Source organism: Erinaceus europaeus, chromosome 12 (genome assembly GCF_950295315.1).
Source record: "Erinaceus europaeus chromosome 12, mEriEur2.1, whole genome shotgun sequence".
NCBI classification, from domain to species: domain Eukaryota; kingdom Metazoa; phylum Chordata; class Mammalia; order Eulipotyphla; family Erinaceidae; genus Erinaceus; species Erinaceus europaeus.
The window spans coordinates 101454528-101469464 of record NC_080173.1 but is presented as its reverse complement, the minus strand read 5'-3'; the positions used below and the strand labels follow the sequence as shown (position 1 = coordinate 101469464).

The following is a 14937-nucleotide window of genomic DNA, read 5'->3' as shown; positions in this document are numbered from 1 at the left end:
ACGTGGGCGGGGCCTCCTGTCGTGGGGGCGGGGTCTTGGGCAGGGGCGGGACCGACCTGCGGCCTGGAGCTGGCCGGGCGCGTTGGGCGGAGCCTGTGAAGCTGCGGCCCAAGGGCTGGGCTCCCGGTGCGCATGCGCTCTGCTGCCTCTGCGTCCCAGTGCGTCCGTCAGAGGGTGCGGGTCGCCGCGTCCACAGCGGAGCCAGGACTGCGCAGCCGCGAGCTCCAGGTAGAGTGTGGGGTCGGCGACGCGGGCAGCACCTGCTCTGCAGGCTGATAGCTCAGAGCGGATGATCAGGTTGTCCTGGGTCTCCACGGAGACTGAGAAGTCCTGGGGCTTGGGGTCCGGCTGCCACCTGTCCCTGCATTGCCCCTGAGCACCTGTCACTCCCCTGAGGACCTGTCACTCCCTGAGCACCTGTCACTCCCCTTGAGCATCTGTCACTCCCCTGAGCACCTGTCACTCCCCCTGAGCACCTGTCACTCCCCCTGAGCATTTGTCACTCCCCCAGAGCATTTGTCACTCCCCCGAGCACCTGTCACTCCCCCTGAACATTTGTCACTCCCCTGAGCACCTGTCACTCCCCCTGAGCACCTGTCACTCCCCCTGAGCATCTGTCACTCCCCTGAGCACCTGTCTCTCCCCCTGAGCACCTGTCTCTCCCCCTGAGCACCTGTCACTCCCCCTTCTTCTTCTAGCGTTTGCCCTTCTTCCGTAGCCAGTCACCAGCGTCAGGTGGAGCCTGATGTAAAGTTTCGAGACCTCCTTTGAATCTGGAGAGGTGGCAGTCGTTGACTATGTGGGTCATAGTCTGTCTGGAGCCGCAGGGGCAGTTCGGGTCGTCTCTGGCTCCCCAGCGATGGAACATAGCGGCGCACCGGCCATGGCCTGTTCGATAGCGATTGAGGAGGGCCCAATCATAACGTGCTAGGTCAAAGCCGGGTTGACGCTCGCAGGGGTCTGTGATGAGGTGTTTGTTCTTGACCTCAGCTGACTGCCAGCTCTGTTTCCAAGAGACTGGAACAGAGAAGTTCAGTGTAGGCGTAGGGGACCAGATTGGGAGACGTCAAGCATTGGACAGGGTGGGCGAAGATATCCGCGTATATTGGCAGGTCCGGTCAAGCGTAGACGTGGGAAATGAACTTAGATGATGCCGCATCCCGACGAATATCTGGCGGGGCGATGTGGCTAAGAACTGGCAGCCATGGAACCGGGGTGGAACGGATGGTTCCAGAAATGATCCTCATGGAGGAATATAATTTGGAATCGACCAAGTGGACATGGGGGCTACGGAACCATCCTGGGGCACAGTATTCTGCAGTGGAATAGCAGAATGCCAGAGAGGATGATCGTAGTGTGGAAGCGCTCGCGCCCCATGAGGAGCTGGCCAGTCTTGCAATGATATTATTCCTCGCGCCCACCTTTGCTGCAGTTTTTATGAGATGTTCGTGAAATGACAGGGTGTGATCGAGAGTAACGCCAAGATAGACTGGCTGGGCTTCATGCCGGATTCTCGTATCGCCAAGCTGCACATTAAGCTCACGCGAGGCCGAGGCATGGTGTAGATGGAAAACAGATGATACCGTTTTTGCAGTGCTAGGGATTAGTCGCCATTTTTTACAGTCATCAGATATCAGAGACATGTCTTTCGTGAGTGTTTCCTCGAGGATGTCGAATTGGATGCCTGAGTTGCATAGCAGATGTCATCGGCGTAGATGAACTTCCTTGAAGAAGTTTCTGGAAGGTCATTGATGTAAATATTAAATAGTGTAGGAGCCAGAACAGAGCCCTGGGGGAGGCCACTTGAGACAAGTCTCCATCTGCTAGACTTGTCACCCAGATGCACCCGGAATCTTCTGTTTTGGAGAAGAAACCATATAGTGTTGGCCACCCATGGAGGCAGGCATCTTGAGATCTTGACTAGGAGACCATGGTGCCAGACCGTGTCATAGGCTGCTGTGAGATCAACAAAGACAGCACCCGTCTTTAAATTCTTCTGGAATCCATTTTCAATGTAAGTTGAGAGGGCCAGGGCTTGTTCGCAGGTAGATCTTCCTGGGCGGAAACCAGCTTGGGCGGGTGATAGGAATTTCTCTGTAAGAGGAGAAATACGTGACAGAAGCAGCCTCTCAAGGAGTTTGTAACACACGGAGAGGAGAGAAATTGGTCTATAGCTGGCGGCCAGTGTTGGGTCTTTCTTTGGTTTCAAAACCGCTATAATCTTCGCACGACGCCAAATTTTGGGCATAGACTCAGATTCCAAGATGTGGGACAGGAATGAAGCGAGCCACTTCTTTGCCGCGGGACCCAAGTTAAGAATGAGTTCTGGGGTGATGTTATCATAGCCAGCAGCTGTTCCCGGTTTAACCCTCTTCAAAGCGTCTTCCAGTTCAGACAGTGTAAAGGGAGAGAGTTTTGGAGATGGACAAGATAACCGGAAGTGGGATGACCACTCGTGGGAAATTTCTCTTTTCCAGACTGGGTCCATCTTAGCACGTCCAACTTGAGTTAGGTGACTGGCCACTGAGTTTGGAGATACGGGAGGATGGGAGACGGGAGGGAGTTGGCTACCGGCACCCAGTCCCCCTGAGGACCTGTCACTCCCTGAGCACCTGTCACTCCCCCTGAGCACCTGTCTCTCCCCCTGAGCACCTGTCACTCCCCCTGAGCACCTGTCACTCCCCCTGAGCACCTGTCTCTCCCCCTGAGCACCTGTCACTCCCTGAGCACCTGTCACTCCCCCTGATCACCTGTCTCTCCCCCTGAGCACCTGTCACTCCCCCTGAGCACCTGTTACTCCCTGAGCACCTGTCACTCCCCCTGAGCACCTGTCACTCCCTGAGCACCTGTCTCTCCCCCTGAGCACCTGTCACTCCCCCTGAGCACCTGTCACTCCCCCTGAGCACCTGTCACTCCCTGAGCACCTGTCTCTCCCCCTGAGCACCTGTCACTCCCTGAGCACCTGTCTCTCCCCCTGAGCACCTGTCACTCCCCCTGAGCACCTGTCTCTCCCCCTGAGCACCTGTCACTCCCCCTGAGCACCTGTCTCTCCCCCTGAGCACCTGTCACTCCCTGAGCACCTGTCACTCCCCATGAGCACCTGTCACTCCCCCTGAGCACCTGTCACTCCCCCTGAGCACCTGTCACTCCCTGAGCACCTGTCTCTCCCCCTGAGCACCTGTCACTCCCTGAGCACCTGTCACTCCCTGAGCACCTATCACTCCCCCTGAGCACCTGTCACTCTCCCTGAGCACCTGTCACTCCCTGAGCACCTGTCACTCCCCCTGAGCACCTGTCTCTCCCCCTGAGCACCTGTCTCTCCCTCCCACTCCTACTTTTGCCCTTTGCCTTGTTCCCTCCCTCCTTCCTCCCCAGAGACTCCAAAACTGAACAGGAGCCAGGGCTCTGGACACAGAAGCTGCTGCAGAGGTTTCACAGGGATGCCAGGTTAGACCTGGGCTGAGGACGTCAGCCTGGTGAGTCGCCACTTTCACCTGAACATCGACCCAAAGGTGGAAGGTCAGCCTGGCTCCTGCTAAGCTGCAGCTCTCTCTGCACCCACAGAAGTCTGGAAAGCACAGCAGGACGGTTTTCCCAATGCTGATAATGGGATTTTCCCACCAGTTTAGTGTCGCCCAGACCTGATTTGAAGCTGCACAGAACTGCAAGTCAATTGTTCATGAAGCAGAAGCTAACGTCACTGTCACGTGGACTCCAGCAGGTGCTTGCAGGGGTCGGTGAGCCTCTATCCACACAGGAGACCCTCGGGCCCCAGGTCAGGTGAGGTTCGGGCCCTGGCCAGGGTTTCTGCATCATGATGGACTGTGGTGTGCTGTGACTGAGTGCCCTGGGGGCTGAGTCTGCTCTCCTCTTTTCTAGGCTTTTTGCAGCACTGCCAGCGCTGCCTGCGTCTGGTGTCTGAGTGCTTGGGAGTTGGCCTTGTGATGGCCAGCTGGCCGAGGGGTGAGGGCGCCGGTGCCCCCAGCTCCTTGTGCTGCCACTGAGATTTTCGGCTCTTGTCCCCAAGCAAGTGCTAGCTGTCTCCAAATAATGAGTCACGTTTATTTGTTCTCTTAGGTCCGTTTTTTCCTTACTTTGTGAGAATAAATCATTCCTTTGTACTTTTGACCTGTTATGTATTTTTGCAGTGTACGTGTGTGTGTGTTTCAGCTCTGGTTTACGGTGCTGCCAGGAGTTGAACCTGGGACTTTTACACCTCAGGCAGGAGAGTCTTTTTGCAGAACTGCTATGCTATCTCCCCCAGCCTTTGCACTGTATTTTTCTGACTTCCTTTAGACATTGACCCTGATTGTGATAAGTTTAAACTTTTCAGACACACACACACACACACACACACACACACACACACACTTCATGTAAGAACGTGTTAAACTGCTTTTTCTAACTATATCAAAGAGAAGGCCTTACTAGGAGGGAAAAGAGAATTTTAACACCCCAAGTTATACAGTAATAGTAGTTTCCACTATTGTGAATTTCCTGTATGCTGGGTGTTACTAAACCCTCATTCACAGTATTTATTAAAATTCAGGAAAAAGCACGCAAGGCCAATATCCCCTTCTTGCAAACAGAGCGTGCTCCTAAGATCACACACGGAAGTCTAACGTGGTGTGCCTTCAGAGGCGGCTGGGAAGGTGCCTTCGTGTCCTAGGTGAATAAACACACCCAGCACGTTATATGAGTTTCCAGATTTTCTTCCACAGCTGAGGTAGCAGGCTGGTGAACACCAGCTACCAGTCAGTGACGCAGGAATTGATTAGTGTTTCAAGTGGTGTCAAATGTGTTAGTCACTACTGCTTGCACTGAAGCTATAATTTCTGTTTTTAAGAACAGAAGCAACCGGTGGTGTTACTCTATAAGACACAGCTATATAGAAATAATGTCAAATGATGTAATTTTTCTGCTTTTATAAAATAAAGATAAAATTCAATAAAATGGCCACTGACTATACATTTTCTATAACGGAGCTAAATCTTGACTAAACTCTTCTCTAGCAAGCTGGTAGTAGCATCACATTCAAGTTAAAAGGGCAATTGGGGAAAAGAAACTTTAAAAAATAAATAAATAAATAAAACCGTGGTCCGGGAGGTGGCGCAGTGGTAAAGCTTTGGACTCTCAAGCATGAGGTCCCGAGTTTGATCCCTGACAGCACATGTGCCAGAGTGATGTCTGGTTCTTTCTCTTTCCTCCTATCTTATAAATAAATAAAATCTTTATAAATAAATAAATAAGTAAATAAAACCAAGGCTGGCAAGACAGCTCAACTGGCTCAAGACAGTGAGCCTGCTGGGCATGGGGCTCAGGTCCTGGGTTCAGTTCTGTGGTGTCTGTCCTTCTCTCTGTGTCCGTCTGGAATAGTGAGTCCTCAGTGGCAGCCAGAAACAGCAATAAGAGGACAGTTGGTGGAGACAATGCAGATTGTGAGTCCAGCTGTGTGTTCTGTGATGACGCATTTGCGTTCCTGGAAGTCCTGACATTCTGCAAAGTAGTACACTGAAATCACAGGGGCTTGTTGTTGTTGCTGCTTGTTTATTTCTTTTTAAATTTCTTTTGGGGGGATTAATGTTTTATAGTCGACAGTGAAAAACAGTAGTTTGTACATGCATAACACTTCCCAGTTTTGTTTTGTTTTGTTTATTTCTTTCTTGGGGGATTAATGTTTTACAGTCAACAGTAAATACAATAGTTTGTACATGCATAACATTTCTCAGTTTTCCACATAGCAATATAACCCCCACTAGGTCCTCCTGCCATCATGTTCCAGGACCTGAACTCCCCCATCCCTCCCCCTCAGAATCCTTCACTCCAGCCCAAGTCCTGCTGTGTGTTTTCTCTTTTGATCTTGCTTCTCAACTTCAATCTATGAGTGAGATCATCCCATATTCATCCTTCTGTTTCTGGCTGATCTCACTTCACATCATTCCTTCAAGCTCCATTCAAGATGGGCTGAAAACAGTTAATTCGCCATTTTTAATAGCTGAGTAGTATTTCATTGTTTACCTAGGCCACAACTTGCTCAGCCACTCATCTGCTGTTGGACACCTGGGTTGCTTCCAGGTTTTGGCTATTACACATTGTGCTGCCAAGAACATATGTGTACACAGATCTTTTTGGATGGGTGTGTTAGGTTCCTTAGGATCTATCCGGAGGAGAGGAATTGCAGGATCATAGGGTAGGTCCATTTCTAGCCTTCTGAGAGTTCTCCAGACTGTTCTCCACAGAGGTTGGACCAACTGACATTCCCACCAGCAGTGCAGGAGGGTCCTTTGTCCCCACAGCCTCTCCAGCATTTGCTGCTGTTCCCTTTTCTGATGTATGTCATTCTCACTGGAGTGAAGTGGTGGCTCACTGTTGTCTTCATTTGCATTTCTCTGACAGTCAAAGATATTGGAGCATCTTTTCATATTTGTTGGCCTTTTGGATCTCTTCTGTGGTGAATAATATGTCCATGTCCTCTCCCCATTTTTGGATGGGATCATTTGTTTTTTTGTGGTTGAGTTTGGGAAGCTTTTTATATATTGTGGTTATTAGCCTCTTGTCTGATATGGCATGTAAAGATCTTCTCCCATTCTGTTGAGGGGTCTCTTGGTTTGGGTAGTAGTTTCTTTTGCTGTGCAGAAGCTTTTCAATTTGATGTAGTCCCATAGGTTTATGCTTGTCTTAGTCTTCTTTGTAATTGGATTCGTTTCATTGAAGATGTACTTAAAATTTATACGGCAAAGAGTTTTGCCAATATTTTCCTCTAAGTATCTGATAGTTTGTGGTCTAACATCCAAGTCCTTGATCCACTTGGAATTTACTTTTGTATTTGGTGAAATACAGTGGTTCAGTTTCATTCTTCTGCATGTTTCAACCCATTGTTTCCAACACCATTTGTTGAAGAGACTCTGCTTTCCCCATTTAATAGTCTGGGCCCCTTTGTCAAAGATTACATGTCCATAGGTGTGGGGGCTCACTTCTGGGCTCTCAATTCTATTCCACTGGTCAGTGTGTCTATTCATGTTCCAGTACCAAGCAGTTTTGATGACAATGGCCCTAGAATACAGTTTGAGATCTGGGAGTGTGATGCCTCCAGTTCTGTTCTTTCTTCTCAAGATTGTTTTGGCGATTCTAGGTCTTTTCTGGTTCCAGATAAACATTTGTACCTTTTGTTCTATTCTCATAAAAAAATGTGATTGGGATCTTAATGGGGATAGCATTAAATTTGTAGATGGCTCTGTGTAGTATCTTCATTTTGATTATGTTAATTCTTCCAACCCATGAGCATCTTTCCACTTCATTGTGTCTTTTTCAATTTCTTTGAGTAGTGACTCATAATTTTCAGTATACAAGTCTTTCACTTCTTTGGTTAGGTTTATTCCTAGATATTTGATTGTTTTTGTTGCTAAAAGGAATTTATTTCTGGATTTCAACTTTTTCTAACTTACTATTTGCATAGAGGAATGCCACTGACTTTTGAATGTTAATTTTGTAACCTGACACCTTACTGTATTACCTGATGATATCCCAAAGCTTCTTGCTGGATTCCTTAGGTTTTTCCATGTATACTATCATGTCATCTGCAAATAGGGAGAGTTTGACTTCTTCTCTTCCCATCTGTATGCCTTTAATTCCTTGCTCCTGCCTGATTACTATGGCAAGAACTTCCAACACTATGTTGAATAGTAATGGTGATAGTGGGCAGCCCTGTCTAGTACCTGATCTGAGGGGAAATGCTTCCAGTTTTTCACCATTGAGTATGATGTTGGCTGTAGGTTTGCTATATATAGACTCCACTATCTTCAGGAATTTTCCATCTAGTCCCATTTTTGTAGTGTTTTGATCATAAAGGGATGTTGTATTTTGCCAAAGGCTTTCTCTGCATCTGTTGATATGGCCATGTGGTTTTTGGTCTTGCTTTTGTTGATGTGGTGAATCACATTGATTGATTTACGAATATTAAACCAACCTTGCATGCCTGGGATAAACCCCACTTGGTCATGATGAACAATCTTTTTACTATACTGCTGTATGCAGTTGGCTAGAATTTTGTTCCATCTGTGGAAGCCTGAGGGCTTTTAAACTATAAGTAGTATTCTTAGCTTAATCACTGACTCCTGACCAAGAGATAAAGGAGGGTGGGGCAGAGATAATCCAGTGGTTATGCAAAGAGATTTTCACAGTGCCACCACTATGCCACCAAGGTATAGGTCTTCTGAGTTTTCTGGTTACATCTCTGTCCCCCGGTGTCCCTCCCTGCCGCTGCTCCAGATTCTGAGGGCAGTAGCAGTGGAGACTCAGAGTTGCACTTGGTGAGTCTCAGGGGAGTCCTCTCCTCCCTTCAGCTGTCCCCTTGTTGGTGGAGCAGACTGGAGGTGGTGTCTCAACTGATAGACCGTCAGACTGTTACCAGCCACTTAGTCTCTCCCTAGGCTCCTCTCTGTCACCAGCCACGTGTGTTTGCACTCACCAGTGATTTGGTGGGTTCCTGTAGTCATTCTAGTTCTGTCTTGTTGCGGTCCTAGGTGTTCCTTTGGTGTTCCTAGTTGGCCCGGGAGAGGAGAGGAGAGAAACACAGCTGCTGCTGCTCCATAGCCCCACCTCCAGAAGTCCTAGTCTTGCTTTTATTGATGTGGTGGATCATGTGGATTGATTTACATATATTAAACCAACCTTACATCCCTGGGATAAACTGTACTTGGTCATGATGAACAATCTTTTTTTTTAATATACTGCTGTATCCAGTTGGCCAGATTTTTTTTATTACCTTTTGTTGCCCTTGTTTTATTGTTGTAGCTATTATTTTTGTTGTTATTGTTGTTGCTGTTGTTGGATAGGACAGAGAGAAATGGAGAGAGGAGGAGAAGACAGAGATGGAGAGAGAAAGACAGACACCTGCAGACCTGCTTCACCGCCTGTGAAGAGACTCCCCTGCAGGTGGGGAGCCAGGGGCTCGAACCAGGATCCTTATGCCGGTCCTTGTGCTTTACACCATGTGCGCTTAACCCGCTGCGCTACCGCCGACTCCCTGGAATTTTGTTCAATATTTTAGCATCTATGTTCATCAGAGATATTAGTCTGTAGTTCTCTCTCTTTTTATTTATTTTTATTTTTATTTATTTATTTTTCTTTTTGTTGCCCTTATTGTCTTTTTATTGTTGTTGTAATTGTTATTGTTGTAGTTATTGTTGTCGTTGTTGGATAGGACAGAGAGAAATGGAGAGAGGAGGGGAAGACAGAGGGAGGAGAGAAAGACAGACACCTGCAGACCTGCTTCACCGCCTGTGAAGCGACTCCCCTGCAGGTGGGGAGCCGGGGACTCAAACCAGGATCCTTCCGCCGGTCCTTGCGCTTTGTGCCACGTGCACTTAACCCGCTGCACCACCGCCCGACCCCCTAGTTTTCTTTTTTGGTTGTGTTCCTGTCTGTTTTTGGTATCAGGGTGATGATGGCTTCATAGAAGCTGGAAGGAAGTATTCCTTTCTCTTCAATTTTTTGGAAAAGTTCTAAAAGTAGAGGGACTAACTCTAGCTTGAGGGTTTGCAGAGTTCATTTGTAAACCATCTGGCCCAGGACTTTTATTCCTGGGAAGGTTTCTGGTAGCTGTCTCCATTTTTCTTAGGTTTTCATATTTATTTATTTTCCCTTTTGTTGCCCTTGTCGTCTTATTGTTGTTGTTTACTCTTTCAAAGAACCAACATTTAGTGTTACTAATCTTTTGTATGGTTCTCTTATTTTCAACATTATTTATTTCTGCCCTAACTCTAGTATTTTTCAGTCTTTCTGGTTGCTTTGATAGAACTCAGACCGGAGGTGGCAACTCAACTGGCACACGGTTTGCCAGTTGAGTTGCCACCTCCGGTCTGAGTTCTATCAACAAATAAACTGCTGACAGGAAGAGAGGATCCCCAAAGGCTCACCAAGTGCGACTGTGTCTCCATTGCTGCTGTCCCTGGAGGCGGGAGCAGCAGCGGGCGGCCCTGCATTGACATCAGGGGCAGAGACCCGATCCGGCAACTCAGAACACACATCTCCCAGTGGTCTCTGTCCGTGAGCCACAGCATGACTTGGTGGGCTCCCAACGTAGTCCTAGTCTTGTCTTGTTGTGTTCTCAGGTGGCCCTCTGATACTTTATTTTATTATTATTACTGCTCAGGTCCAGGTGGTGCCAGGGATTGAACCTGAGACCTGGACACATCAGGCATCAAAGTCTTTTTCCATAGCCATCATTCTGTGCATTTAAAGTTCAGTGCTTTGTACACTGCACTACCTCCTAGGTTGCAAGCACAGGGCTTTTTTAGACAGACAGACAGACAGACAGAGAATAGGACATGTGGCAGTTTAGTTGTTTCATCAGCCTTAGCAGTAGCAAGTAGATTGTCGGATGCAGTGAGGAAGCAAGGCTTCCTGGAGCCACTAGCCACCTGCTTCTTCAACCAAAGAACACCACTGTGGAATCTCATGGCTTCTTCCCTGAAGGTCTTTATTTCAGCCAAAACCGTCTAACTATAGAACGCCCACCTTACATTCCTTCAAATCATTGTCATTGTGGAGATGTGCATGTTCTCACTTCTTTCCTGGTGGGCAAGTACACACAGGCTAATTTACACTGAAGAAACTGCAATGTAGCAGAGCAGAATGTTTTGGCTTTTTGTTGTTGTTTTTGCCTCCAGGGTTATCGCTGGGGCTCAGTACCCTGAGCTATGAATCCACTGCTCCTGGAGGCCTTTTTTTTTTTCATTGTTCTTGTTGTTGTTATTATAATTATTGTTGTTGTTGCTGCTGTCTTTGTTGTTGGGTAGGACAGAGAAATCAAGAGAGGAGAGGAAGACAGAGAGGGGGGAGAGAAAGACAGACACCTGCAGACCTGCTTCACTGCTTGTGAAGCGACTCCAGGTGGGGAGCCGGGGGCTCGAACCAGGATCCTTGGGCTTCTCACTAAGTGCACTTAACCTGGTGTGCTACCACCCAGCCCCCAGCCAAATGGTCCTCTTGTGCTAGGTCAGAAAGCAGACCCAGGGAGGTCTTGCTGTTTACCTCTGTATTGGCACTGAGTCCAGAACTCACACACCCTCTCCTAGGCCCTGCCAGTGTCACTTTTGCCTCCGTCAGCTTAGACCAGTGCAGCCCAGTCAAAATGAAATAAGGGCCTCAGATGCACTTTCACTTTCTAGTCATCAGGTGCAAGTGACAATTAAAATCATGTTGCTTTTCACTTTTTTTTTAAAAAGAAAATTTGTTACATTTATTTATTTATTTATTGGGTATAGACAGCCAGAAATTGAGAGATAAGGGGGAGACAGAGAGGGAGAGAGACAGAGAGACACCTGCAGCCCTGCTTCAGCACTCGTGAAGCTTCCCCACTGCAGGTGGGGACCAGGGGCTTGAACCCGGGTCCTTGTGCCCTGTAACACGCTCAAACAGGTGCGTCACCACCCAGCCCCTCACTTTTGTTTTTAAGCAAACAGTAACAAGTGAAATTAATTTTAATAGGTCATTTCAATATCTAATCAATATATTAGGTTTCAAGAAGCACGAAGATACTTTGTGTCCTTTCTTTGTACTGAGCGACTGAACTCCAAGAAAGAGCCAGTGAATGAGCTCACTCGGGGGGGGGGGGGGGGTTCTGCTTTGTCACGGAAATAAATGAATGAATCATTTTGCTTCACAACTGAAGACCAGTAACTAAAGTATAGGGAAAAAATTGGCTTCGGACATTTTTTTATGAAGACACTTCTAAAATATGCCACACAATCAACTCTCCGCACCGCTCTATGACCCGTGTTAGCGCAGCTCTTCTGTAGGCGAATCTTTGGAGACTATTCTGGTCTAACTCTTAAGAGAGATCCTATAAGGTACTTCCTTGCATAAACCAACTTCTTTTCCTATCAGTGCTGATTCATAAATGGCTTTTGTTTGTTTGTTTACTAGAGCCCTGCTCAGCTCTGGTTTATGGTGGTTAAACCTAGGACTTTAGAGCCTCAGGCATAAGAGTCTCTTTGCATAACCATTATGCTATCTCCCCAGCCCCAAATTTTCCGATATGTAAACTGAATAGTGTAATTTGGCTAGCTGCCTCTAAAATTATTTATGGATCAGGGATTCAGGCAGTAGCACAGCGGGCTAAGAGCAGGTGGTGCAAAGCACAAGGACTGGCACAAGGATCTGGTTCGAGCCCCCGGATCCCCACCTGCAGGGGAGTCGCTTCACAAGTGGTGAAGCAGGTCTGCAGGTGTCTGTCTTTCTCTCCCCCTCTCTGTCTTCCCTCCTCTCTCCTTTTCTCTCTGTCCTATCCAACAACAACAACATCAATGGCAACAATAATAATAACAAGAGCAACAAAATGGGAAAATGGCCTCCAGGAGCAGTGGATTCGTAGTGCAGGCACCGAGCCCCAGCAATAACCCTGGAGGCAAAAAAAAAAAAAAAATTATGGGTCAGTTTGATTCACTGCATATGTGTTACATGTGTGCAATAAACAACCATTAATTTAACATCAAACTACTTTTTTAACTTACTGGATAGACACAGAAAGAAATCAAAAGGGAGGGGGCTATGCAGCAGCACAGCGGGTTAAGTGCAGTGGCGCAAAGTGCAAGGACCGGCGTAAGGGTCCCAGTTCGAGCCCCTGGCTCCCCACCTGCAGGGGGGTCGCTTCACAAGCAGTGAGTCTTTCTCTCCCCCTCTCTGTCTTCCCCTCCTCTCTCCATTTCTCTCTGTCCTATCCAACAACAACAACAGCAATAACTACAACAAGGGCAACAAAAATGGGAAAAATGGCCTCCAGGAGCAGTGATTCATAGTACAGGCACCGAGCCCAGCAATAACCCTGGAGGCAAAAAAAAATGCAGGGCAGGCGATGCCACACCTGGTTAAGCACGCACATCACAGGGCACACAGACCCAGGTCCAAGCCCCTGGTCCCCACCTGCAGAGGGAAAGCTCCACAAGTGGTGAGACAGGACTGCAGGTGTCTCTCTGTCTCTTCCCCTCTCTATCTCTCCCTCCCCTCTCAATTTCTCTCTGTCTCTATCCAATAATAAATAAATAAAATGAAAGAAGGAAAGAAAGAAAAAGGAAAGGAAGGAAGGAAGGAAGAAATCAGAAGGGGGAAGGGAGGTGTATATATATAAAGAGGGAGACAGACAGACTTGCAGCCCTGCTTCACTGCTTGCGATGCTTCCTGTCCCTGCAGTGTGTGCGGGCAGGGGCTTGAACCTGGGTCCTTACACATAAGTCACATGTGCGCTTGGCCAGGTGAGCTACCTCCCAGGGCCTTCTGTTAATTCAGAACGAATTGAAAGTAATCTTTTCTAAGTCGACTCAAAGTATTGCTGCCTTTTAGTAATGTTTAACCCCAGAACATTTACTTTCCAGTTGCCTTCCCCTTGTTTGACTTTCCGCCTCGGCAGTGTGGGGAGGGCCTGGCCTGAAGCACCTGCACCGTTGACCAGGAGCTCGTGAACCTGAACGGCCACCTCAGCGGGCCGCAGAGGCACATTCGGTCACTGCGGTCTGGCTCTCAGCCCTTTCCGGGCTCCCTCAGAGTCATTCACGCCAAGAAGCAGCGCTGAGGACTTGGCTGTGGACCATTGCACCATTTCAATCCTGGGGTGACAGCAAGCCTTTTAAGTATTGTTTTTCATTTCTATGAAAAATTTAGCTTGTTTCAGTATGATTAAAAATTCAGGGCCGGGTGGTGCACCTGGTTGAGCACACATTACAGTGTGTAAGAACCCAGGTTCAAGCCCCGGGTCCCACCTGCAGGGGGAAAGCTTCACGAGTGGTGAAGCAGAGCTGCAGGTGTCTCTCTGTCTCTCTCCCTCTATCTCCCCCTTCTCTCTCAATTTCTGACTGTTTCTATCCAATAAATAAATAAAAATAACAAAAAAAAAATTTTAATTCAATTGATGGTTCCAGCCCCTGGCTCCCCACCTGCAGGGGAGTCGCTTCCCAGGCGGTGAAGCAGGTCTGCAGGTGTCTGTCTTTCTCTCCCCCTCTCTGTCTTCCCCTCCTCTCTCCATTTCTCTCTGTCCTATCCAATAATGACAATATCAATAACAACAATAATAACTACAACAATAAAACAACAGGGGCAGTAGGGAGTCCGGCGGTAGCGCAGCGGGTTAAGCACATGTGGCACAAAGCGCAAGAACCATTGGAAGGATCCTGGTTCAAGCCCCGGCTCCCCATCTGCAGGGGAGTCTCTTCATAGGCAGTGAAGTAGGTCTGCAGGTGTCTATCTTTCTCTCCCCCTCTCTGTCTTCCCCTCCTCTCTCCATTTCTCTCTGTCCTATCTTACAACAATAATAACTACAACAATAAAACAAGGGCAACAAAAGGGAATAAATAAATAGCAAAAAAAAAATTTTTTTTAAAAACAAGGGCAGCAAAAGGGAATAAGTAAATATTAAATAAATAAATAAATAAATAAATAAAATAAACGGTAGCAGGTTCCAGATGCTAGCAGAATGCCGACCTGACTTCCCTGGGCAGACGACCCCACCAATGTGCCCTGGAGCTCCGCTTCCCCAGAGACACACCCTACTAGGGAAAGAGAGAGACAGGCTGGGAGTATGGACCGACCAGTCAACATCCATGTTCAGCGGGGAAGCAATGACAGAAGCCAGACCTTCCACCTTCTGCACCCACAGTGACCTGGGTCCGTGCTCCCAGAGGGATAGAGAATGGGAAAGCTGTCAGGGGAGGGGATGGGATACGGAGTTCTGGTGGTGGGAATTGTGTGGAGTTGTACCCCTCTTATCCTATGTTTTAGTCAGTGTTTCCTTTTTATAAATAAAAATTTAATAAAAAAAATAAATAAACAGTCGTGTCTGGTGGTGGGGCACCCAGTTGAGTGCATACATTCCCATGTGCAGGGGCCTGGGTTCAAGCCCCCACCCCACCTGCAGGGGAAAGCAGCGCTACAGGTGTGTGTCTA

General features: G+C 47.9%; 2 protein-coding genes across 8 annotated transcripts in view; one reads left to right on the top strand and one right to left on the bottom strand.

The window, feature by feature from the left end:
- ZNF445 (zinc finger protein 445) overlaps window positions 1–14937 on the bottom strand; it is a 286584-nt gene that overhangs the window by 209000 nt on the left and 62647 nt on the right. The window lies entirely within an intron of this gene.
- TCAIM (T cell activation inhibitor, mitochondrial) overlaps window positions 1–14937 on the top strand; it is a 53711-nt gene that overhangs the window by 259 nt on the left and 38515 nt on the right. The window contains exons 1-3 of one of the 6 annotated variants that reach the window (XM_060204868.1): window positions 130–228; window positions 3378–3519; window positions 3625–3780. The exons of 2 other annotated variants lie outside the window; for them this stretch is intronic. The gene's annotated coding sequence lies outside the window, so the exon portion shown is untranslated. Of the gene's footprint in view, window positions 1–129; window positions 229–3375; window positions 3520–3571; window positions 3781–14937 lie in introns of those variants that run through there. 3 more of the 6 variants (XM_060204871.1, XM_060204869.1, XM_007535773.3) reach the window with 3 other exon arrangements.